Source organism: Monodelphis domestica, chromosome 1, assembly GCF_027887165.1.
Source record: "Monodelphis domestica isolate mMonDom1 chromosome 1, mMonDom1.pri, whole genome shotgun sequence".
Lineage (NCBI taxonomy): Eukaryota > Metazoa > Chordata > Mammalia > Didelphimorphia > Didelphidae > Monodelphis > Monodelphis domestica.
In genome coordinates this window covers 9,357,948-9,380,832 of record NC_077227.1, presented here as the reverse complement: position 1 = coordinate 9,380,832, position 22,885 = coordinate 9,357,948, and the positions used below count along the sequence as shown (strand labels likewise).

General features: G+C 53.4%; 1 protein-coding gene across 4 annotated transcripts in view; it reads right to left on the bottom strand.

Moving 5' to 3' along the window:
• CTBP2 (C-terminal binding protein 2) overlaps positions 1-22,885 on the bottom strand; it is an 81,184-nt gene that overhangs the window by 38,042 nt on the left and 20,257 nt on the right. For 3 of the 4 annotated variants that reach the window (XM_056795315.1, XM_056795323.1, XM_056795322.1), the window contains exon 2: positions 21,104-21,189. The exons of the other annotated variant lie outside the window; for it this stretch is intronic. The gene's annotated coding sequence lies outside the window, so the exon portion shown is untranslated. The remainder of the gene's footprint in view (positions 1-21,103; positions 21,190-22,885) is intronic. 4 annotated transcript variants of the gene reach the window in all.

Below are 22,885 nucleotides of genomic sequence, written 5' to 3'. Positions count from 1 at the left end.
AGCCTGGACTTCAAATCCTGCTTTGATCCTTCCTAAGTCTGTGCCTTGGTTTCCTGGCGCATCTCTAAAGACGTGATCCTGAGGCTGCTGATCCTCAAATCGGACTTCCTCCCTGGAAAGGCCAGCAGAGATGGGGCATCTCCATCTTGGGCTCTGGATTCCAACATGGCCCCGGGCACTTCCTGGCTGTGTGACTCGGGGCCTCCCTCCCCCCCCCCCCCCCCCCCAGGCCTGGCCCTCACCACTCTTCTGCCTTAGGACAGACAGAGGGACACTGAGACAGAAGGTAAGGACTGCAGGATGGAGGAGGGGCACCCCTGGCCAGGAAGAAGCTCCTGCTCAAGGCGAACAAAACCAAGCCTCCATCTTTGACTCTCCCCAGCAGTAAGAATTAATTACCCCATAAAATGGCCGATTCCAGCCAAATGAAGCCACACAATTGATCAGCTCCGGGAGGAGCAGCGCAAATAGGAGTAGATGGGGGGGGGGGGCGGGGGCAGGCCCGGGCCCAGCGAAAGGTTTGCCTATAGGAAGGTCGAACCCAATTGGCCTGTGAAGATGATTTAATTAGAATGGATTCAGGGCAGTCACCAGTTTGGAAGGTGCCCGCTAACCCCCAGGGGGCGCCCCAAGCAGAGCCTCCACTCATCTAAAATGCATTAGAGACAAATCGGGAGGAAGAGCTTGTGACGTAGCCTGGGGCAATGCGCGGAGGGTTTTCAGGCTCCGCCTCCTCGCCGGATGTGGCCCTTTTCTGGCACAAAGTCCTCAGCCTCCAAGCGGGATCCCTCCTTCAGGCCTCCCAGAACAAGCCAAGCCCCTCCCGCCCTGCAGCCTCCCCGGACAGAGGGAAGATGGAGCCTCCCTCTTCGGACCTGGACCCAGCCGGTGGCTTCCCCAGGGGGGAGGGGAGGAAGGAAACGCCCTTTTGGTGGTAGAAAAAAATTAGAAGGCGCATTTCAGGCCACCTTCCCCGGCCCCTTTAAGCCTCCCCGCCCATCGCCCATCGCCCATCGCCCATCGCCCATCTCCGGAGCCATTCCGGGTCTCTGACTGTCCCCGAGCATAGCAGGCCTGAAGCTGCCCCGCGGAGCCAAGCACATGGTTCTGTGGGCCAAACCCCGCCCCCAAGTCGCAGCCAATCAAATCCCCTGATTCCACCAGAGCACACTAAGGGCTTCATCTTTCGGGCCCTCAGTCTCCAGAGCTATAAAGTGGGGCTGGGTGGGGCCTATGACTTCTCAGCCAATTCCAGGAGAGTCTTCACTTGACTCAAGTCCTTCCCCGCCCCACCCCCCATAGAGCCTGAAGGTGGAGGGCCTGGGGGGGGACACCTGCTCCCCTGGACAAAGGCCTGGCCATCCCTGGGCCTGCCCTCTGTCAATGACCTCAGAATCAATCATCACAAGCCCATTAATCCAGTTTATAACCCAAAGGCCCAGAGGACACAGAACAAGAACCATAGGCCAAGGGGAAGCCGAGGCCAGGCTTGGGCACTGGGAGCCTAGATCTGGCCCAGGAAATTTCAAAGTGGCAAAATCTAGAAATCTTAAAAAAAATGATTACAATTAAAAAAATGCAGTTAGAAACTAAAATCAGAACCAGAGAGAACCCATTTAAAAACATTTTTTTCACTTTGGTGCCCGGGTCCTAGTTTTTGTCAGCCATTTGTTGAATTTTGGGAGAACCCAGTCAGGGACAACATTCCTCCCAAGTGGGAAGCCCTCCCTCTGGGTTCCTGACTAGATCAGTGTCACAGAGACTGAGAGCCAGAACCCTGTTCAGAGACTCTCATTTGATAGAGGCAGCGGCAACACCAGGAGGATGACTTGTCCAGGGTCACACGGTCACAATTTAGCCTCTGACTCCCACCTCTGCCCTGGACCTGCCGGGGCCCCAATGTCTCTCCCCTCCCTACACTGTCCCTTCGAGGCCTCCCAGGCCGGTGTTCCTTGGGGCCTCCACCTTGGGCAACCTGGTGAGTCCTCTGGACCCCTCAGTCATGTTTTTAACTGCCTCAAATACCTCAGATGGCCAAGAATCTGATTGGTTGATAGGTGGCACTCCAAATGTCTCAGAGCCCGCCCCTGGGCACCCCCGAATGATGGAGGCTCCCTGTGCAGTCTGCAGAGGAGGGGCCCCCCTGTGGAAAGAAGGGACACAGATCCCTGAGACCATACCAAAATGGCCTCTGATCCCAGCCCGCCTCTCAGGGGTGTGTGTGTGTGCCAGGCTAGAAGAAGGGGGGACCATGCTGGGGAAGTAAAAGGGAGCTGGGCCTGGAGGAAATCATGAATGGGACCCAGGAAATGAAGGCTGGGTGCTTCCAAGGAGGGTCAGGGGAGGAGAAAGGCCGACGGAAATGTCCTTGGAACGGGCCCAAGGAGCCACGCGGGGCTTGAATGAAGTCTGGAATTCCAGGAGAGGCCTGGGCATCCTGGGGACACTCAGAGATCTTACTTTGGGGAACAAGGCCACGATGTGAAAAGTCTGGAAGAGATGGGCTGAGTACAAGGCTGTCTCTCTCTGCTCCTGACCGAGCGGACTTCCCCTTCCTGAATCCAGGCCTCGAGTCCCCGTGGGATGGACACTTCAGAAGCTGGGGGCCTCCTCTCTGATGGATGGCGCAGACACGCTCTCCCTTGGCCAGGAGACCAAGGAACCACTGAAAATATCAAGCCCCATCTGTCTGCTAGGCAGGTCCAGTGAGAGAAGGACGAAGATGAAGGATGGCGCCTGCTCTCGGGGAGCTGCCTCTCTATGGAGGGCAGGAGGACATGGACCAAAGAAATCCACACAATTTAATTCAAGGAGGGAGAAGAAGCTGACCACCAGGGAAACAAGGAAGGCTTCCCAGAGGAGGTGGCATAGGAGCTGATCCTGGAAGTGGCAGTTAGGAAACAAAGGAACAGACTGCCAAAAGAAAGAAGGATTAGGGAAGAGTCCTTCCCCCCAGCTTGCAACTCCTACCCCCTCCTCTCTTTCCTCCTCTGATGCACAATTCTCAGCCAGAATTCTATGTCTTGGGCCTCCTGGTAGTAGGGAGGGTCACCTAGAAGGGGGTCAGTTATAACCAACTGCCAGCCCAGGCCGGGCACCCGGTGAGTCCCAAAGGAAGAGAGGCCTCTAGGATGGGGGAGACAGATGGGAGCACTGGGCAGCCCAGTGGGCCTTCCCCTGCCTCTGCTTGCAAGGTGGCACCTGAGAGATGGACAGTTGATTATTTTCATAAAGAAAGCCTCCAAGAGTTAAAAAACAAAATCCGCCATCAGTGCCGCAAAGATCATTATGTGGGCCATTATTTAAAATGCTGGATGTAATAAACAGACGCCTGGCAGAATGGGAAACAGCTGAGAGGGGCCTACAGAGCCCAAGAACACAGTGTCTGCAACGAGCAGGGCCCATAATGGCAGCAATCAGTGCCTGCATATTCAAACACCATAGGTTCATCATGAGTCCTCACTGTCAGTCTAATTACAGGGATAGCATCGTCAATTATTTTTTAATAGTTTTTAATTTTTCTCCACATTCATTTGTTGGTACTGTGCACTTAAGACACTTGGAAATAAAATCTGATTTCCCTGCTGGATTTCATTCCCTTTTTAACTGGCTTTTTCTTTGAATCTAATTTATGAAAATGGAAATATGAAAATGTTCTTTCAACGGGCAAAGCTTCCAAATGGATTTAATGGGAAGGACTCACAAGAAGACCTGGCACTCAAGAACGCGTGCCGTGAGGCTCAGTGAATTCAGGGCCCCCTAACGTAAAATTCAACAAAAAGAAGCTATTTCCATCGAGCCACCAAGTGACCGGCTTCTTTTTGGCTCTTGTCCTAGAGAGTGTGAAATTACGCAATAGAGAGAAGCTTTGGTCAGTTTGCTGAATTAACCTCAATTAACATGGTGGCCTGTTTTCATAGATCATAAACTTACAGAATCACACAACTGCACGGGTGGAAGCGACATTTCCAATGTACAACAGTTGAACTCGCATTTGATCTAACACTTGCTGGACAAGGAGCCATCTACTCTCTTGTGAACACCCTAAAAATCAGTGTAGTCCCCTGCATCCTACCCATGGCATGTTAGCACAGGCATCGTTCCTGCCAAGGTTGTTTGAAGAAAACAGGGAATGAAAGTATCAGAGCATACATCAAAAATGTGACAAGGTACAATGCAAGCAAATTTGGGATGCAACGAAAACATTACGGAGCGGGAAAAACTTCATAAATTCAAAGAAAAAAATGTCATGGGGAAACAATGGAAATGTTCAAGGGCTAAACCAAATGACAATTAGTAGTAGAACAGGACAGGAGAGTTTATGTTTATGAGGCATATGAGTTAACTGTAGAGGGACAGCTAGGTAGCACAGTACACAGTCGGGAGGACCTGGGTTCAAACCTGGCCTCAGATACTTCCTAACTACGACCCTGGGCAAATCACTTAACCCCAACTGCCCAGCCCTTATTGTTTTTCTGTCTGACTGAAGGTAAGGATTTAAAAAAGGAGGTCAGGGATTGGTCAGGATGATGCTAACAATTTTTTTCTTAAAAAAAAAAAAAGGGTGTGTGTGTGTGTGTGTGTGTGTGAATCTCCCAAATAAAACTACAAAGTCCAGTGCTTTGGTCTGTGAATTAGAGGCCTGAACTAGGTAAAGATCGCCACATAAGCATAAACGGAAGTAGGAAGCCCTGCACCTGGATCAGGAACTGATGAACTAACTCATCTCTCCCTCCTTCATCATCGTCACTTTTGATGAGAACAGACTTAGTCTATCATTTGCTCTCAAGGCAGGAAGAAAACCAGAGAAAACAGAAAGCCCGCACGATGTTTCTGACCCCCATTCTGTCTGTTACGTTGCAGAAATGGTTTGGAGAGAAGGCTTTGTTTCCGATGAGACTTCACTTAACAAACTCTGGAATCAGGGTAGCCGGACTCCTCATTAACTAGGATTAGAGCTGAAAGCAAAGCAAAATGGACCCGGTCATCCCAGTGACTCTGGCACGTCAGATTATGTCAGGCTGGGTTATCAGAGGGTTCCAAATTCTGTTGAAAGGAGGGGGCAGCAGCTTCATCTGCAGCAAAAGGTTTATTCTTAGAGATGCAAAGGGCTTCCTTCCTTCCCTCCCTGCTCACACACCACTCTTTGCCTATGAAAAAACCCTGTCCCTTTTATCCACCAAAACATTCCCCCTACACTTCTACTCCTACAGCTAAAGTCAATTCACTAGCAATTATTGTTGAGCCTTGAAGCAGAGGTTTGGCTTGAGACAACCAGCCTAGGGGACAAACCCATATTGTTGCAATGCAGCCAGTAATTGGTAGGTGGTCACTTAACCTGTTGGCCTCATCGGCAAAATGAGTTGGAGGAGAAAATGGCAAACCACTCCAGTATCTCCCAGAAAACTCCAAATGGACTCATAGAGAATCGGTCAGAAATGACTCAATAACAACAACATTACAAAACGGGCCCCCAATTCTCCAGAATCCTGAGCCCTGGAATCCCCATCGCATTTTCTTAGGATCTAAGTTTCCTGTGGGAAATGATGGCTTCACTTTTACTTTTGTATTCTTAGCATCATATCTGCCCCAGAGAAGGGGCCCGATATGTTTGTACAGGCCCCTCTGTCCCGTTTCCAGACCTGGAATGCTCTTCCCACCAACTTTGCCTTCAAGCACCTCTTACTCAAATGGGGGAGATGAAGTGTAATGTGTACAGATGTATAAACAATCAATAAAAAGAAAATACCTCCTAACTTTGAAGGGGGGAAGGCACTAGAAAATGAATGACCTGCCAAAGGTACAGTATGAGCTGAAACACGAAAGAAGCTGGGGAATGTTTCATTATTTTTATCTTTTTATACAACCCACCTAGAGCTGGGCACAAGCTGGGTGCTTAATAAATGCTTGTGATTGGAGTTCCTGGGTTTATCGCTTGGTCGAGAAACACAATGTTCATAAACATTTTGCAAAAGGAATAAAAGAAGAGAACCTACAAAGTACACTATTAATATGGTCGTTACCTAAATCTGGGGGAGACAAAGCAGAAAAAGAAAACGACAAACCAGAATCCCTAATGATTATAGACATAAAATACTGAATAAAACATTAGCAAAGAATTAAGATTATCTGGTTCTACCTGGCCATGGGCCCATGAATGCCACTCCTGGACATGTATGAGTCATACCTGCCCTTCCCTCCCTTGAACTTTCCAACTTTTGTGTTGTCCTCCCATAATAGAGTTAGTCTCTGTTGCACTCAGGGTGCTTCTAGTTTGTGTGGCTCGAATATGTTGTGGTCTCATTGAGGAGCCCATTTCCTCATACACAGCAACAATAGTGAGTAACAAAGCTTAGTAAATGCTTTTGCATTCATGTGACCAGGTTGGATTTATACCACATATGAAAATAATCACATTAATTTACATATTCATTGCCATATCAAACAAAACGACCACACTGCTACTTTGTAGACTTGCAAACGATAATAACAAAATCTAGCTGGAGGAATGAGAGGTCAAGAATCTCATAATGAAAAATCATGAAACAACTGATAATGAAATCATGAAAAAATGGGAAGGAAGGGGGCCTATTTATTCCAGGTCTCAATTTATTCTATCTAGCATGAATAACAATGATTTTATATTGACAAGAACATAAAGAGGTTGATCAATAGAAGACAGGAAATGCACAGCACACAAAAGCAAATACAGCAACACAGTTCTACGAATCTCAACGACTAGCATTAAGACTTCAAATTTGCCAATTATGTCTGGACCAACACGTTGCACCGTATAAGCTCCAAATGGACACATGATCTAGGTATAAAAGAGAATGGAAACAAATACCTTCTGCAACTATGGATAAGGCAAAAGTTCCTGACCAAATCAGGAACAGAAACGAAATGCTACAGTATTGCACAAATAAACGTCATCCAATTAAAATGAGAAAAGGGTCTTTGTAGGGAGCATCAGGAAGATCTCCAAAATAAATGAGGAACTGATTAAGACATACAGGAATAACAGTCATTTCCCAATAGGATAAAACTGAGGAAGGCAGTTCTCAAAGGAAACAATCAATCGAAATTCTCAGTAAACCCATGAAAAATGCGACCAAAAGAAAGTTAAGTCCTAGAGTCCCATCTCACAGCCAACCAGCTGGCCAAGATGACAAAGAAGGAAATTCCGCTGGAAGAGAGGCACACCAATGTGGTTCTGCGTATGGGTCCAACCCTTCATTGCTAATCTCCATATGGCTCCCTGTTGATCTAGCAATACCCATCCCTGGCATACACGCCAAAGAGATCGACTTGAGAGGGATAGGACCCAAGTGGAGCAGCTTTCCTTGTTGTAGCCAAGAACCGGAAACTAAGATGGCGCCCCTTAATTCGGAAATGGCTGAACCACTTGATATACAATATCACTTCTCTAAGATAGGTTAACGGCACAACACAGAATAGAAAATGCTTCAGGAAGGAGTGGAACATAGCCTGGCTTTACAGAGTCTAGTTATTCCCATACCATCCTGACGTATTTGAAAGATCTCATCTTCTACACAAATAAGTAATTAGTAACAGATAACGAGGCCAAATGCTCACTACTCAGGAGTTTCTAGGGGAGGGAAAGGCCGATTTCAGGTTGAATTGCTTAGATTTTACAAACTAGCAGCTTACATGTGTTGCAGCCGTAGTCCATTAGATAATAAGGATTTCATATTGTGGTCATATATTTCGCCAGTCACGTGTCCTGAGTATAGAAAGCTGCCATGAGAGGAAGAACAGGGGCTAATTATGGTCTGGAGAAGGGGATCTTCTGGTCTGGTACAAATTCCAGGCAAGAGCCATGGAGACGCCGAAATGCACCAACACGAATTCAGAATCAGCCAGGTGGGAATAGTTTCCATTCAAGAGGAAATGCCATATGAGGGAAATCAAGGCAGGAGAGTCCCACACATGCCAAAGTCACTCTCCCAGCTTTACCCAGGACACAGAATTCCCCTGCACTTCCCAGATTTCATCAGCACTTCCTGAGGATCCTACTTGGAATTAGACTCAGAATAATATCCATTACCATCTCGTAAGGTTTGGCCTCACATAGCAAGTTTCACTAACCACAATTCGGGGCTAACTTAAGCTTTCTCTCCTGGTGATGGCCTTAAAATGGGCTCATAGCAACATTCATAGAATGTTTGAAATCTATTATGGGCAAGAATTCCTTAGAAAACCAACCTAAAAAGTAGGGCTGATGACCATATGCTTATCTGTCTTTGCCTGTAGCTGACTGAAAAGTTAGGCAGTGTGGCTTAATGGTTAGTGACCACATGAAACCCAATTCAATCAGTAACGATACTTTTCCAATACCATAAATGATCCCATTTGTGTTAGACTAACAAGTTGGTAAACTGAGGCAATCTGACCGAACTCCTTGTCAATGTCAAACAGCGGCATGAATCGGACATTGTAATTGTCTTCCTGAAATCAATTGACGTGCACCCGAATGTTATCACACAGAGAGTCAAGTAACAATTTTAATCCCTTGATAAGGCCCAATTATTTCAAGCACTATCTAAGGCTCACCATTTTCAGCTAATTGAAGAGTTTTGGGTTCTAATTTAGCCTAATTCTCCCCATAAAGGGACATTCTGAATTCAAGACAGTTTAAGCGAATCAGATCCGGGCTGGATGCCAGGCATATCCCAAGCCGCTGCGCTATTCACCCTGGGCCTGCTCGAAGGAGCTCGCCACAAGAAACGTCCAATTCTGTGGGGACCGGAACCTCCTCCTCATTGCTCTCCACACTCTTCCTGGTCCCGTCTCAATCGCTTCCATCACTTCAGCACGGAAGGATGACCCGCGAATGGGGCGACTTGCTCAGATCTCGCTCATTTCTCTGCCCATCCATGGCCGCATTCACCCGGCTCTCTCACCTCCTTGCTCCCAGGGGGAGGGGGGGCCGCTAGGGCGACCCCCCCCCCCGGGCCCATTTTGGGGGCTCCCTTTGGCCCGCCCAGTCGCCGATCCAACGCGGATCTACGAACACGAAGGAGAGGGGGACGGACCCTCGCGTCCAGGGGGGGCCGCGTGCCCCCCCCCCGCGGCTTTCTGCCTGACCGCCTCAGAAGGACGCTGGCTTGGGCTTGGGGAGCTCAGCGCACAAAGGGCTGGTTTGAAAAGCAATTTTCCAGTTAAAGTTTCAGTCAGAAGCAGGAAGGAGAATCCTCGTGTCTCGCAGCTAAGACAAAAACGTGTCATTCTCAGCTAAAACGGGTGAAAAAAAGGGGTCACTTCAAGAAGGACCATCAGGGAGTCCATGAACCCCAGTTTCTCTGGGGGGCCCGGGCACCCCAAAGCCAGGGACACGCGCAGCGAGGATGTGGGCCCGGGGGGGGTGCCCAGGCCTGCCCCCTGCCCCCCGCCTAACAGAAGAAAAGGGCCTCGGCTCACAGAGGCCAGGACGGAGTCAGGGACACAGACGCCGGCACGGATTTCCCATAGGGAGCCCCCGTCAGGCAGGCTTTGGAACGCGGGTCCCATTTGGTGTTATCGGGATGCCGCGGGGCCAGAGACGCAGCATTCGGGCTCCTCCTCTGACCGTCGGGGAGCCCTTCCGGGGAGAGCCGCCGCTCCACCCCACCCGCCCTCGCCGCTGCCCTCCTTCTTCCCCCCAAATGGCTCTTTTTCTGCCAAGAAAGCCCAGCCGCTCTCCGCTCCGCGCATGACAAGAGCAAGCAATAGCCCTGCAGAGGTGGTCCAAAGGCTCAGGCCGGTCAGCTCTGGGCCAGAGAGGCCCCCCCAATGGCCTTTGGGGGGAGGAAAGCAAACACAAAGCCAGGCGACCCCCCAAAGGACACACAAGCCGCGAGCCCTGGGATTCGAACCCAGACCCTCGGTGTGTGGGTGAGGCCGTCTCTGGGGCAACCCAACGGCCTCGCTCCAAGCCCCGCCTTCTCCTGCGGCACCCGGCCCGGCCCCACAACGTCCCACGTCTGTGAGCCAAGTCGGGGCGCCCAAGACAGCTTCCATTTGTTTCCTCAGGATCTGCCCCCCCAAACCCCCACTTTAGCCCTTCCCTCCAGCGGCCCAAGAACGGCTGCTGTGGTGTGGGGGAGCCCCGGAACCTGCCCGTTGCCTCCGGGAGAGGCCCTTGGACCCCGGTCAGCTGCTCACGCCATCTTCCCTCCGGGAAAGCCATCCAAGGCTCCAGGCGCCCCCCAAGGCAGGGCCGGGATGGTGGGAGCGAGAGGGGAGGCCAGAATCATCCCGCCCAAGAGAGGACAAACCCTAAAAATGCACAAAGCGCTCCTTTTCATGGAGGCCCTCTGTAGAGAGGACGAGGCGGAGGCCGGGGGAGGCCGGGGAGAAAAGGGCTCAGAGGAGCCAAAGCTGGGCCCGGGCTCTCCCGGGAGGCCTCTGCTCTCTCCACGTACAACCCTCCGGTCAGTGACCAGGACTCCGGCCCGGCCACGACCGCCCGAGCCTTGTTCCCCTGAAGACGCTCCATCGGGCGCCGCTGAGGCCGAGGCAGGCACCTTCCCCGCAGCCGTCCCCCCCATTTGCCCAGCTCGGGCCCCCGGGGCAGGAGAGAAGGCGGAGGCAGCCGGGGAAGCGAGGCACGAAGCGATGCTGAGAACGAGGGCAGAATCCGGGGAACGGCGTCCCCTGCAAGGACGGCCTCCATAAAGGAGTGCAGGAATGGGGGCGTGCCCAGGGAAGGGAGGAACAAAACGAGGTGCCGGCGGGCTCTGGAGAAGAGAGGAGCAGCCCCGGCCCTCTCCTGGACCCCACAATTTCTGCCAACACTCAGTAAGAGGAAATGCCAGCCAGGGGGACTCTGCGCCTCAAAGCTGCGGAGCCCGTCCTGCGTGACGGGGAGGCGACGGGGTCCCCGGGAGCCGCACAGGCGAGGGGGGCGCCCGAGAGTACGTCCCCCCTCACAAGGGAGGAGGAACCCCACGGGCTGCGGCCCCGAGGACAGATGGGGCTGCCTGCGTTCTCCCCAGATCCCCAGCGGCAGGGCGGCAAGGGGCGGTTCAATTAAAAGCTAAAGACCCCAGGAGGAAGCAGCCAGTACAGGCCGGTAAGAGCCGCTCCATCCTGACTGAGGGACACCCCGAAAGCAGGCGACCGAGGCAGAGCCGGCACCGTGACAAGGTGACAAATAACCTGCCCGTCTCGGGCTTTGTCACAAACACCCAGGCTCGGGGAAGTGGCTCGCAGCCTCCCTCCCTGCATCAGGACCCAAAGGACCGGGGAGGCTCGTGGCCTTGCCAGCAGCCTTCCTGTATCCCTGCATCAGGACCCAAAGGACCGGGGATGCTCCAAGGCTCAGGGGAGGCTCGTGGCCTTGCCAGCAGCCTTCCCATGTCCCTGCATCAGGACCCAAAGGACTGGGGATGCTCCAAGGCTCAGGGGAGGCTCGTGGCCTTGCCAGCAGCCTTCCTGTATCCCTGCATCAGGACCCAAAGGACCGGGGATGCTCCAAGGCTCAGGGGAGGCTCGTGGCATCACCAGCAGCCTTCCTGTGTCCCTGCATCAGGACCCAAAGGACCGGGGATGCTCCAAGGCTCAGGGGAGGCTCGTGGCCTTGCCAGCAGCCTTCCTGTGTCCCTGCATCAGGACCCAAAGGACCAGGGATGCTCCAAGGCTCAGGGGAGGCTCATGGCGTCGCCAGCAGCCTTCCTGTATCCCTGCATCAGGACCCAAAGGACCGGGGATGCTCCAAGGCTCAGGGGAGGCGTGCTGGAGGGGAGGCTGGGAATGCCAAGAGGAGATGCTGAACGTCAGGAAAGGAAGCTGTCCTGGCTCGAGGGCTGTCCAGGGTGAGCTGGTTGATCAGCGGGGCTGGGCGCCCCCCAGGACAAGCCCCCATCCCTAGCCAGGGAGGACAAGCGGGCGATCGGGGTGCGAGTACTTCAAAGCCCACATCTGGGGAGCACCTCAACTTAACTAGGTTTAATGGGGGGCCGCCCGACATTCCGGCGGCGGCCCAGAACTGGCTCTTCATCAAGGAGCCCAAACGGGTCAGAGGCCGCCGCTGCCCTCTTCTCATTAGGGAGACCAGCGCTGCCTCCCGCGCGCTGCCCTCCGACACGCCTCCAATTCATTCCCGCAGCTTTTGCCTGGAAATCTAATGAGATGGTCGGCGCGAATCTGCTGTGGAGGCAGACAAAACCCCGACGAGGCCACCTGGGCGGGCGGAGGGAGGCCCATAAGGCCATGCGGGAGGAGGGCCGCCAAGGAGGACCGCCTGGACCAGACAGGAGAGGAGGACCTCCGGCCTCCAGGACGCCCCGGGGAGGCGCCCTTCACGCATCCCTTCAGGCTGAGCCTTCCCAGGGACCCGCGGATTCCTTCTGGCTTGTTTGACAGACGGAAGAGAGACAGCCAGAGTGAAGGGATTTGTCCGGGGCTGCACAGCTCCTAAGCATCAAGGTTGGATTTGAACTCGGCTCTTCCTAGCTGCGAATACCACCCTCCCTCCCCCCTCCATCCTTCTGCCTGGAGATGCTGGGCCGCATCTGTCCCGAGACGTGGCTACATCGGTTGGTCCCAATGAAGGCTGGAGTCCCTTCTCGGGGCTCTAAATCTCTGCCAGACGCCACCCACCCCCAGCTCGACCCCCCCCCAGAAGGGGCACTCCCGGTGTGGAGGCGCGGGACCCACGAGGCGGCCCCTTGTGGCCGGTGTTGGAGGAGATTCCTGCTCCGGGGAGGGCCGTCCGGCCCATTTTCCCACCAAGGACAATGTCTCAGCCGCGGTCACTGAGGGCCCCCCGATAGGCCCCCCCTTCTGGCCCAAAGAAGAGGCTGCAGCCCCGTCCAGAAAGGCCTCCTCCAGCAATCAGGTCCGGGCCGACCCCTTGTCGGACGGAAACGCCTCCTTCTCCACGTGGCGCCGCTGCGGGCCGTCGGGGTGTCTGGCTCGTCCGGGAGCTGCTGAGGCCGCTGCGGAGAACCCCAAGTCCAAGGGATGAAGCTCGAACACCGGCCAGATCTGCCGTCAGGCGCGTCCGGGGCGGCTCCAGACGTTCGGCTTCGCTCCTCATCAGCCACGACGTCCTTCTGCCCGCCCGGCCGGCCTCCGGCCTCCGCGCCACGTAGCCCAAACTCGCCGACCTGAACCGAACGGCCCAAAGCGGCAAACGCGCCGCGCGGAACCCCCAGATTCCTGGCTGGAAACGCTCGTTCTGCAGACGAGGCTGAGCCGCGGGCGCGGAAGCCCTTCGGCCAGGGCCGGCTCACACGGTCCGCCTGCGGCCCTCGCCCTGCCCCGCGGGCCGCCCCGGCCTCCTTCCTGCCCAGCCTCCTTCCTGCCCGGCCTCCTTCCTGCCCGGCCTCCTTCCTGCCTGGCCTCCTTCTGCCCCGCGGGCCGCCCCGGGCCTCCTTCCTGCCCAGCCTCCTTCTGCCCCGCGGGCCGCCCCGGCCTCCTTCCTGCCCGGCCTCCTCGTCCGTTTCTCCTTCTCTTTGGCGAGGACGAGGGGGTAAGAGCGGCCCCCGGGGAGACTCCCGCACGGGCAAAGCAGCAGGGTGGAATCCAGTGGAACGAACCCTCCTCGCCCCAGGTCGCCCCTCGGCCGGTGGGCGGCCCCAGAGGGAGTGGTGCAGGGCAGGCCGTGGAGGCCCTCGGGGGACGGGCACCTCGGGGCGCCCATCCAGGATTTCAGGCAAGGCTAAGGCCTGTTGCCGCTCAGCCCCGGGCCCGAGAAGGGGAGTGAGGAGCCTTTCCACATGGCACCTCCGCGAAACAGATCCCAGGCTGCTCCCCTGGGGCTGAGCCCTTCAAGGAGTCCCGAGGTACCGGCTGCCCCCGACAACAATGGCCTCCTTTGAGCGGGGCCGAGGCAGGGCCGGTGCAAATGAGAAGGCTCCGTCGCCACGGGGTAGAATTACAGGCGCGGGACGTGAAGCAGATCCCTTACGGGGCGGCCCGATCCACTCAGCTTTTCTTCCAGAGCGGCCCAGGAGCCCCCCATGAATCAGATCCCCTCCGCCCCGGGGCCGCCGACAGCTGGGCTGACACGGGATCGGCCCGGCCCCCCAGGAACGCCCCCGGCGCTCCCCCCACCGCACATCCTCCTCGGCTGCATCTTCTGCCCGTCAGAATCAATTGTAACAGCTTCCGCCCCTCGGCCCCCAGGTGGCTGGTGTTTCTTTTCAACAGGGCGCTGCTGGGAAATGGATTTGTCGGGCCTCTAGACGGCGTGCTATGAATATGTCACTTCTGGGGCCGTTGCGCAGGCCAAGGAAAGGAAACACAGAGCCCGAGTCCCAGCCTGCCCGGCTCCGGTCTGGCCCATCAGGACCCGCCTCTAGAGATGACGGGACAATCCCAGACGGGCTGGGCTCAGTCCTCCCGGCTGGAGACGGAGAACGAGCCCCAGAATCCTCTTCGGTGCCTGGAGAATATGGCGGCAGGAGGGACAGGGGCCAAGTTCAGAGAGACAACAAACTTCTAAGTTGTTGGGGATGGAGGTTGGCGAGGACCATCGTCTTCCATGATGGAACCAGAACAAAATGGCAAACAAACCCCTGGGTGCACCCCTTCTCGTTCCTGGTGGCCCCCTTCTCTGACCTTTGGCGAGTGACTCACCCCATTGCAGATAGCTCTTCATGCTCTTCTATTTATTTATTTACTTGCCCCTCCCCCCAAGTTTTGGAAATTTTTATTTAATCAATTAATTTAGAATATTTTTCCATGGTTACATGATTCATGTTCTACACCCTCCCACAGCCAACGAGCAATTCCACTGGGTTTTATGTCATTGATTAGGACTATTTCCATATTATTAATATTTGCATTAAGGTGATCATTTAGAGCCACCATTCCCAATCCTATCCCCACCAAGTCATGTGATCAAGGAAACGGTTTTCTTCTGTGTTTCTACTCCCCACAGTTCGTTCTCTGGATGTAGATAGCGCTCTAAGTCCCTCAGGATTGTCCTGGATCATTGCATTGTTACTTGTAGCAAAGTCAGTTACATTCGACTGTGCTACAGTGTATCCGTCTCTGTGTACAACGTTCTCCTGGTTCTTCTCCCATCACTTTGCATCAGTTCATGGAGGTTTTTCCAGTTCACATGGAATCCCTCCAGTTTATTACTCTTTTGGCACTCTTCTATTTAAACAAGGATTCATGGTCAGGTCCAGACACATGCACACGATGGCCATGCTTTTGACATGCAGCCAATCCCAATTTTCCATGGATATCATCCTAAAGGCTGTCAGGGGGAGGGGGAGATCACCCTTATTTGGCTTGGCAGAAGACACTCAGAGCCATGCCAAAGTGAAGGGGGCTGCTATGGGAGGTTAGGAGGGGGCTCTCCCTCCCTGGAGCTTCACCTGGGGAGGAATGTGGCAAAGGGTCCAGGCATAGGAGGCCTCTGAAGAACCTTCAATATTCAGGTGGAAGACCTATGAAGGCCAAAGCGAAGGCCCCAAAGCCCCCATCCTCCATGAAATTTCCTCTGTCTACATTATCATCCTAGGATCTGCAGAGCTGGAGGGCTCCCAGCATCGTTATTTCACACCAGAAAAAGAGGGGCCCTTTCCTTCCAGACCCTGTGGTTTGGGGGCACCAAAAAAAAGTGGGACTCATTTGATGCCTTTGTGTCTGTGGAGGCTGCACCTATGAATGCCTCATAGATAAGCAGGCAGGAAAGGAAGAAAGACAAGGCTACTGAGATCTCCCCCTTCAATAAAGCAAGAGCACCCTAACGTTGCTTGTTCATCCACAATGACCAGAAGTCAAGGAAACAGCCACGGCTCTGCAAGTCAGGAGTTGGCTCCAAATCCCACCCCTCCAAGCAGGTCACTTGAGCCTCTCTAAGCCTCAATTTTCCTTCCCCTCACAGAGAGCTCTTCCTGCCCTTGATTTCATCCTAGCCCCCAGGGCTGGCACACAGTAGGCGCTTCCTAATCGTTTGCTATTTGCTCAGTTGAGAGATAGTGGCTAAGCCCAAGAATATAGCCAGGGCAGAATTTGGGCTCCTGGCTTTGTGTCCCTGGTGCCTAAGGGGCAGCAGGGGACCACAGAGGGCTACCTTGGACCTGTTGGTGCCTACGGGCAGCAAGGTAAGGACCTGGTCTGGCAGAGGGAGATTGCTCCAGCAAGGAACCAGCAGCCCATCCCCATCCCCGTCCTCATCGCCGAGTGGACAGACAGTGGATGCTGACTAAAGGCTTAGCGATGGAGTGGTCAGTGAGAAAGCCCAAGGAAGAGGGTGATCTACCCAAGGCATGTGTCCATTCCCCTGGGCACAGGAGCCCGCCACGATGCTAGAGAAAGGAGGAAGAGAGGTGCGGGCCAAAGGAGCAGCGTCCTGAAGACGCTTCAGATGAGCCTCTCCTGTCCTGAGGTTTTGCTTCCTTGGTCTTGGCTTCCAAGGATGGCATCGGTAGGAGAGCCGTTAGCAAGACGTGAAGGAGGCAGAGAAACCAAAAAATAAAATCTCAAAAGAACTAAAAAAACCAAACCCCGAACAAAAGTTGTTGGCTGTCTGTGGTGGCTTAAAATTGTGAATTGCATGACACAAACATGGTACTGATTCCAAAGCCAGGCAGGCCAAAAACAGAGAAAGAAAACTATAGGCCAATCTCCCTAATGAATATAGATGCAAAAATCTTAAATAGGATACTAGCAAAAAGACTCCAGCAAGTGATCAGAAGGGTCATCCACCATGATCAAGTAGGATTCATACCAGGGATGCAGGGCTGGTTCAACATTAGGAAAACCATCCACATAATTGACCACATTAACAAGCAAACTAGCAAGAACCACATGATTATCTCAATAGATGCAGAAAAAGCCTTTGATAAAATACAACACCCATTCCTATTAAAAACACTAGAAAGCATAGGAATAGAAGGGTCATTCCTAAAAATAATAAACAGTATATATCTAAAACCAACAGCTAATATCATCTGCAATGGGGATAAACTAGATGCATTCCCAATAAGATCAGGAGTGAAACAAGGATGCCCATTATCACCTCTACTATTTGACATTGTACTAGAAACACTAGCAGTAGCAATTAGAGAAGAAAAAGAAATTCAAGGCATCAGAATAGGCAAGGAGGAGGCAAGTTATCACTCTTTGCGGATGACATGATGGTCTACTTAAGGAATCCTAGAGATTCAACCAAAAAGCTAGTGGAAATAATCAGCAACCTTAGCAAAGTTGCAGGATACAAAATAAACCCGCATAAGTCATCAGCATTTCTATATATCTCCAACACAGCTCAGCAGCAAGAACTAGAAAGAGAAATCCCATTCAAAATTACCTTAGACAAAATAAAATACCTAGGAATCTATCTGCCGAGACAAACACAGGAACTATATGAACACAACTACAAAACACTTTCCACACAACTAAAACTAGACTTGAACAATTGGAAGAACATTAACTGCTCATGGATAGGACGAGCCAATATAATAAAAATGACCATCCTATCCAAACTCATCTATCTATTTAGTGCCATACCCATGGAACTTCCAAAAAGATTTTTTACTGATTTAGAAAAAACCATAACAAAGTTCATTTGGAAGAACAAAAGATTAAGGATATCCAGGGAAATAATGAAAAAAATACAAAGGAAGAGGGCCTTGCAGTCCCAGATCTCAGACTATATTACAAAGCAGCGGTCACCAAAACAATATGGTGCTAAGAGACAGAAAGGAGGATCAGTGGCATAGACTGGGGGCAAGCAACCTCAGCAAGACAGTCTTTGACAAACCCAAAGATCCCAGCTTTTGGAACAAAAATCCACAATTTCATAAAAACTGCTGGGAAAATTGGAGGACAGTGTGGGAAAGACTAGGAATAGATCAACACCTCACATCCTACACCAAGATAAATTCAAAATGGGTGAATGACTTGAACATAAAGAAGGAAACTATAAGAAAATTAGGCGAACACAGAATAGTATACATGTCAGACACTTTGGGAAGGGAAATACTTCAAAACCAAGCAAGAATTAGAGTTACAAAATGCAAAATAAATAATCTGGAATACATCAAATTAAAAGGTTTTGGACAAACAAAACCAATGTAAACAAAATGAGAAGGGAAGCAACAAATTGGGAAAAAATCTTCATAAAAACCTCTGACAAAGGTTTAATTACTCAAATTTATAAAGAGCTAAATCAATTGTACAAAAAATCAAGCCATTCTGCAATTGATAAATGGGCAAGGGACACAAATAGGCAGTTTTCAGATAAAGAAATCAAAACTCTTAATAAGCACATGAAAAAGTGCTTTAAATCTCTTATAATCAGAGAGATGCAAATCAAACAACTGAGGTATCACCTCACACCTAGCAGACTGGCTAACATGACAGCTATGGAAAGTAATGAATGCTGGAGGGGATGTGGCAAAGTAGGGACACTAATTCATTGCTGGTGGAGTTGTGAACTGATCCAACCATTCTGGAGGGCAATTTGGAACTATGCCCAAAGGGCGATAAAAGACTGTCTGCCCTTTGATCCAGCCATAGCACTGCTGGGTTTGTACCCCAAAGAGATAATGAGGAAAAAGACTTGTACAAGAATATTCATAGCTGCGCTCTTTGTGGTGGCCAAAAATTGGAAAATGAGGGGATGCCCATCAATTGGGGAATGGCTGAACACATTGTGGTATATGTTGGTGATGGAATACTATTGTGCTCAAAGGAATAATAAAGTGGAGGAGTTCCATGGAGACTGGAACAACCTCCAGGAAGTGATGCAGAGCGAGAGGAGCAGAACCAGGAGAACCTTGTACACAGAGACTGATACATTGTGGCACAATCTAAGGTGATGGACTTCTCCATTAGTGGCAATGCAATGTCCCTGAACAATCTGCAGGGATCTAAAAAAAACACTACCCACAAGCAGAGGATAAACTGTGGGAGTAAAAACACCGATGAAAAGCAACTGCTTGACTACAGGGTTGGAGGAGATAAGACTGAGGAGAGACTCTAAATGAACACTCTAATGCAAATACCAACAACAGGGAAATGGGTTCGAGTCAAGAACACGTGTGATACCCAGTGGAATCGTGCATCAGCTATAGGAGAGGGAAAGGTCGGGGTAGGGGAGGAAAAGAAAATGATCTTTGTTTCCAGTGAATAATGTTTGGAAATGACCAAATAAAATAATGTTTAAAATTAAAAAAAAATTGTGAATTGCTCCAGTCGTTAAAATCACTCAGTGCCTGGTAGTTGGTCTGGAATATTTGACTGGCCTGGGGCTGCCTCAGTTTCCCTTCCCCAGAGGACTGAAAGAACAACGCCGAGGGCATCATGGAGGAGATCCCTGATCAGACTCTGACGTCCTTTCCAGCCTGGATGCTCAAAGCCTGTTAGTGAATCAAAAGGCCAGCATGGACTCAGATGGGAACGTTGTGATTCCACAGGAAGCGGGGAACGAAAACCGAGGGTAGAAGAGTGAGTGACACCCAGACAACACAGGCCCTGGGCGGCCAAATGTCCAAGATCAGCACCACAGGACGTCTTTGCTATGACCAGGCTGGAGCCTAGAATGTAGATGCTACAAGAGAGATGGAGGAGGGAGGGACAGAGAGAGACAGAGACAGAGAAGACAGGGAGAGACAAGGAGAAAGAGAGACAGAGACAGAGGGAGGGAGAGAGAGAGAGAAAGAGAGGGAGAGACAGAGAGAGACAGAGGGAGGGAGGGAGAGAGAGAGAGACAGAGAGAGAGACACAGAGAGAGAGAGAGACAAAGAGAGAGACAGAGGGAGAGAGAGACAGAGAGACAGAGAGAGAGAGAGACAGGGAGAGACAGGGAGAAAGAGAGACAGAGAGAGAGAGAGACAGACACAGAGAGAGAGACAGAGACAGAGACACAGAGAGAGAGAAAGAGAGAGAGACAGAGAGACAGAGAGACAGAGACAGAGACACACACACAGAGAGACAGAGAGACGGAGAGAGGGAGAGAGACAGAGAGACAGAGAGAGAGAGGCAGAGAGAGAGAGGCAGAGACAGAGAGAGAGACACAGAAAGAGACAGAGAGACAGAGAGAGAGAGAGAGAGAGAGAGAGAGAGAGAGAGAGACAGGGAGAGAGAGGGAGAGAGGGGGAGGAAGAGACAAACAGAGAGAGAGAGGCAGAGACAGAGAGAGAGACACAGAAAGAGACAGACAGAGAGAGAGAGAGAGAGAGAGAGAGAGAGAGAGAGAGAGAGAGAGAGACAGGGAGAGACAGGGAGAGAGAGGGAGAGAGGGGGAGGAAGAGACAAACAGAGAGAGAGAGGCAGAGACAGAGAGAGAGACACAGAAAGAGACAGACAGAGAGAGAGAGAGAGAGAGAGAGAGAGAGACAGGGAGAGACAGGGAGAGACAGGGAGAGAGGGGGAGGAAGAGACAAACAGAGAGAGGCAGAGATATAGACAGAGACAGAGACAGAGAGGAAGGAGAGACAGAGACAGACAGACTGGGGGAGGGAGAGGAGAGGCGCCGGCTCTGAGCAGATCACCGAAGGAGGAAACGGGGTTCTTTTTCTCCAAGTTAAGCGCTCGCCGCCCAGGGGAACACCTGACCATTTCCCACAGGCCAAGCAGCCACTCTCCTCTCCTCACTCCATTCTGGGCCCCGAGCCTGGGAGAAGGTGCCGAGGGCCCCCCTCTGCCCAAGTCCCGTGAGGGGAGCAGCGGAGGGAGGAGGCCGCGCAGGCCGCTGGGGGGATGGAGGGCCGGTCCGCGGCCTCAAGAGAAGGGTGACCACCGCGAGACAAGAGGCCGAGCGAAGTTGGGGCCGTGGGGAGAAGCGGGCCTGCGCGGGCCTTGCTGGTCTGCAGAGCCCCCCCTCCCCCCGGCCGGGCCTCCCCCGGGAAGGGCTCATTTTGTTCTGGACGGTCACTCTGGCCCGGAAGTCATCAGCAAGGAGAATTCCCCGATTCGCTCTCGTCGTTCTCTCTAACACGACTGGAGCTTCCGACGCGGAAGGTGCTCATCAGCTCGTCTGGGAGCCGCCCTCCCCCCCCCCCCCCCCCCATGGATGGCGCTTTCTAGGCGGGGCTCTCGCCCGGCCCCTTCCCGAGGACCCTCCCCAACCTTTGACCCTGGGCAGCCATGAGGAGGGCTCGAACCCCGACCCAAGCAGGGAGCGTTGACTCACCGGGACGAGGCTGGGCGGGCCGGAGCCCTCACAGGCGGCGCCAGGGGAGTCCGTGTGCCGAGAGCCGACCTTCGCTGGCCTCTACCCTGAAAGGGAAACGCATGTGGTCAGAGGGTGTCCCTCCTGCCCGGCCTCCGCCTTCCCCGAAAAGGCTGATCTAGCAGCGCTGTGTGGGCGCCGCCCGACCTTCACGTCCTCTCGGACACGAGCCTGGGCCGGGCGGGAGCAGGGGGAGATGGAAGGCCTGGAATTCTGCGTCCGTCCGCTGCCCATTCAGAGGGGCCGGAGCAGCCCTTGCACTGACCGGGCGCCCTGCGGCCATGGGGGGGGGGGGGGGGCTCCATGTCTTAAGCACAACAGGAAGGAGCGAGCGGGGAGCGAGCAGGCAGCGCAGGGCAGCACAGGCTGTCGTGCCGCTGCTCCCCGCCAAAGGAAGCCACAGCGCGGCCTTCCTTACGCAGTCGGCCCCGCACTTCCTGGAGTCACGGGTTCAAATACCGCCGGGTAATCAGCGACGACTGACTGCCAGGGGTCAGCGAGCCCCCCGTTCCCACTATGCGCCCGGCTGTCCTCCCCTGGGCGTCGCCCGTGCTCTCTCTGAGCCCCAGGCCTAGGCACTGGGGAGCGCCGGCCCTGCTCCAATAGAATGAGGAGACGGCGCTGGCCCGCCCCGACTCGTCCCAGAGGGGCCCCCCAGGATGGCAGGCCTGGCCAGAAGGCCGATGGGGGGGGTCAGAGTCCTGGCTCCACCTCCATGAGGCTCCCCGAATCCCTCTTCCAACGCTTCCGGGGGGGCACAGAGGGGCCGGAACACAGCCCGAGCGGCCGGGATTCTCGGGAGTCTGGAGGTCACTCTATGAGGTTCGGAGGAGGCCGGGGCCCTGGCGGCCACCTCATCCGCCCCACATCTGAATTTCAGGGGCACCTGGGGGATGGGGGGGCCCACAACGGAGCCCCTGTCTGGAGGGAGGAAGACCCGCGTTCCAACCAGCCTGAGGCACTTATTAGAGGCGTCGCCCTGGCCAAGTCACTTCACAGTTTGCCTCAGTTTCCTCATCTGTAAGACAGGGAGGAGAGGGCCGCTTATCTCCAGGGTGTGTGAACAAATGAGGCATTTCTAAAGTGCTCTGCAAATCTTAAAGAAGTCGGGAGGGAGGTCCTGGGTTCCAATCTGGCCTCAGCTACTTCCTAGCTGGGGGACCCTGGGCAGGTCCCTTAAGCCCCATGGCCTCGCCCTGGCCGCTCTCCTGCCTTGGAACAGATACTCAACATCGACTGTAAGACAGAAAGAAGAAACAGCCTCAATAAATGCTGGTGTCGTCACTGCCGCTACCATCTCCTCGGGGGAAGTCACTCTCCTCCCCTTTTACAGGTGGAGAAACTGAGGCTGGGACACGGCTAAGTGAACGGATGGGCCGGGCAGCGAGCCTCTTTCCATTTCAAGAGCCCAGCTCCGCACCCAGGGGAGCCCAGACCCCGGTGGAAGATGGTGGAAGGATCACGGGTCCAAGTTGGGGGGGGGACCTTGGAGGAAGCCTCAGTGGGGGGAGGTTAAGGAAGGGAGAGCAGAGGCTGGTGCTTATTCGTGCGCTCGAGGCTCTCTGGGGCAGTCTGGATGACCCCAAACCCAGTTATAGCTCGGCGCGGTGATCCAGATAGATTTCTCCGGTTCCCAGACCCCCTGCTTGGAGCTGCAGAACTCCGGTCGCGGTCCCTGCTGACCCGCGGGCCAGACTCTTCCCCGGCACAGGAAACAGACGGTGGCGGAGGAGCCACCTTCTT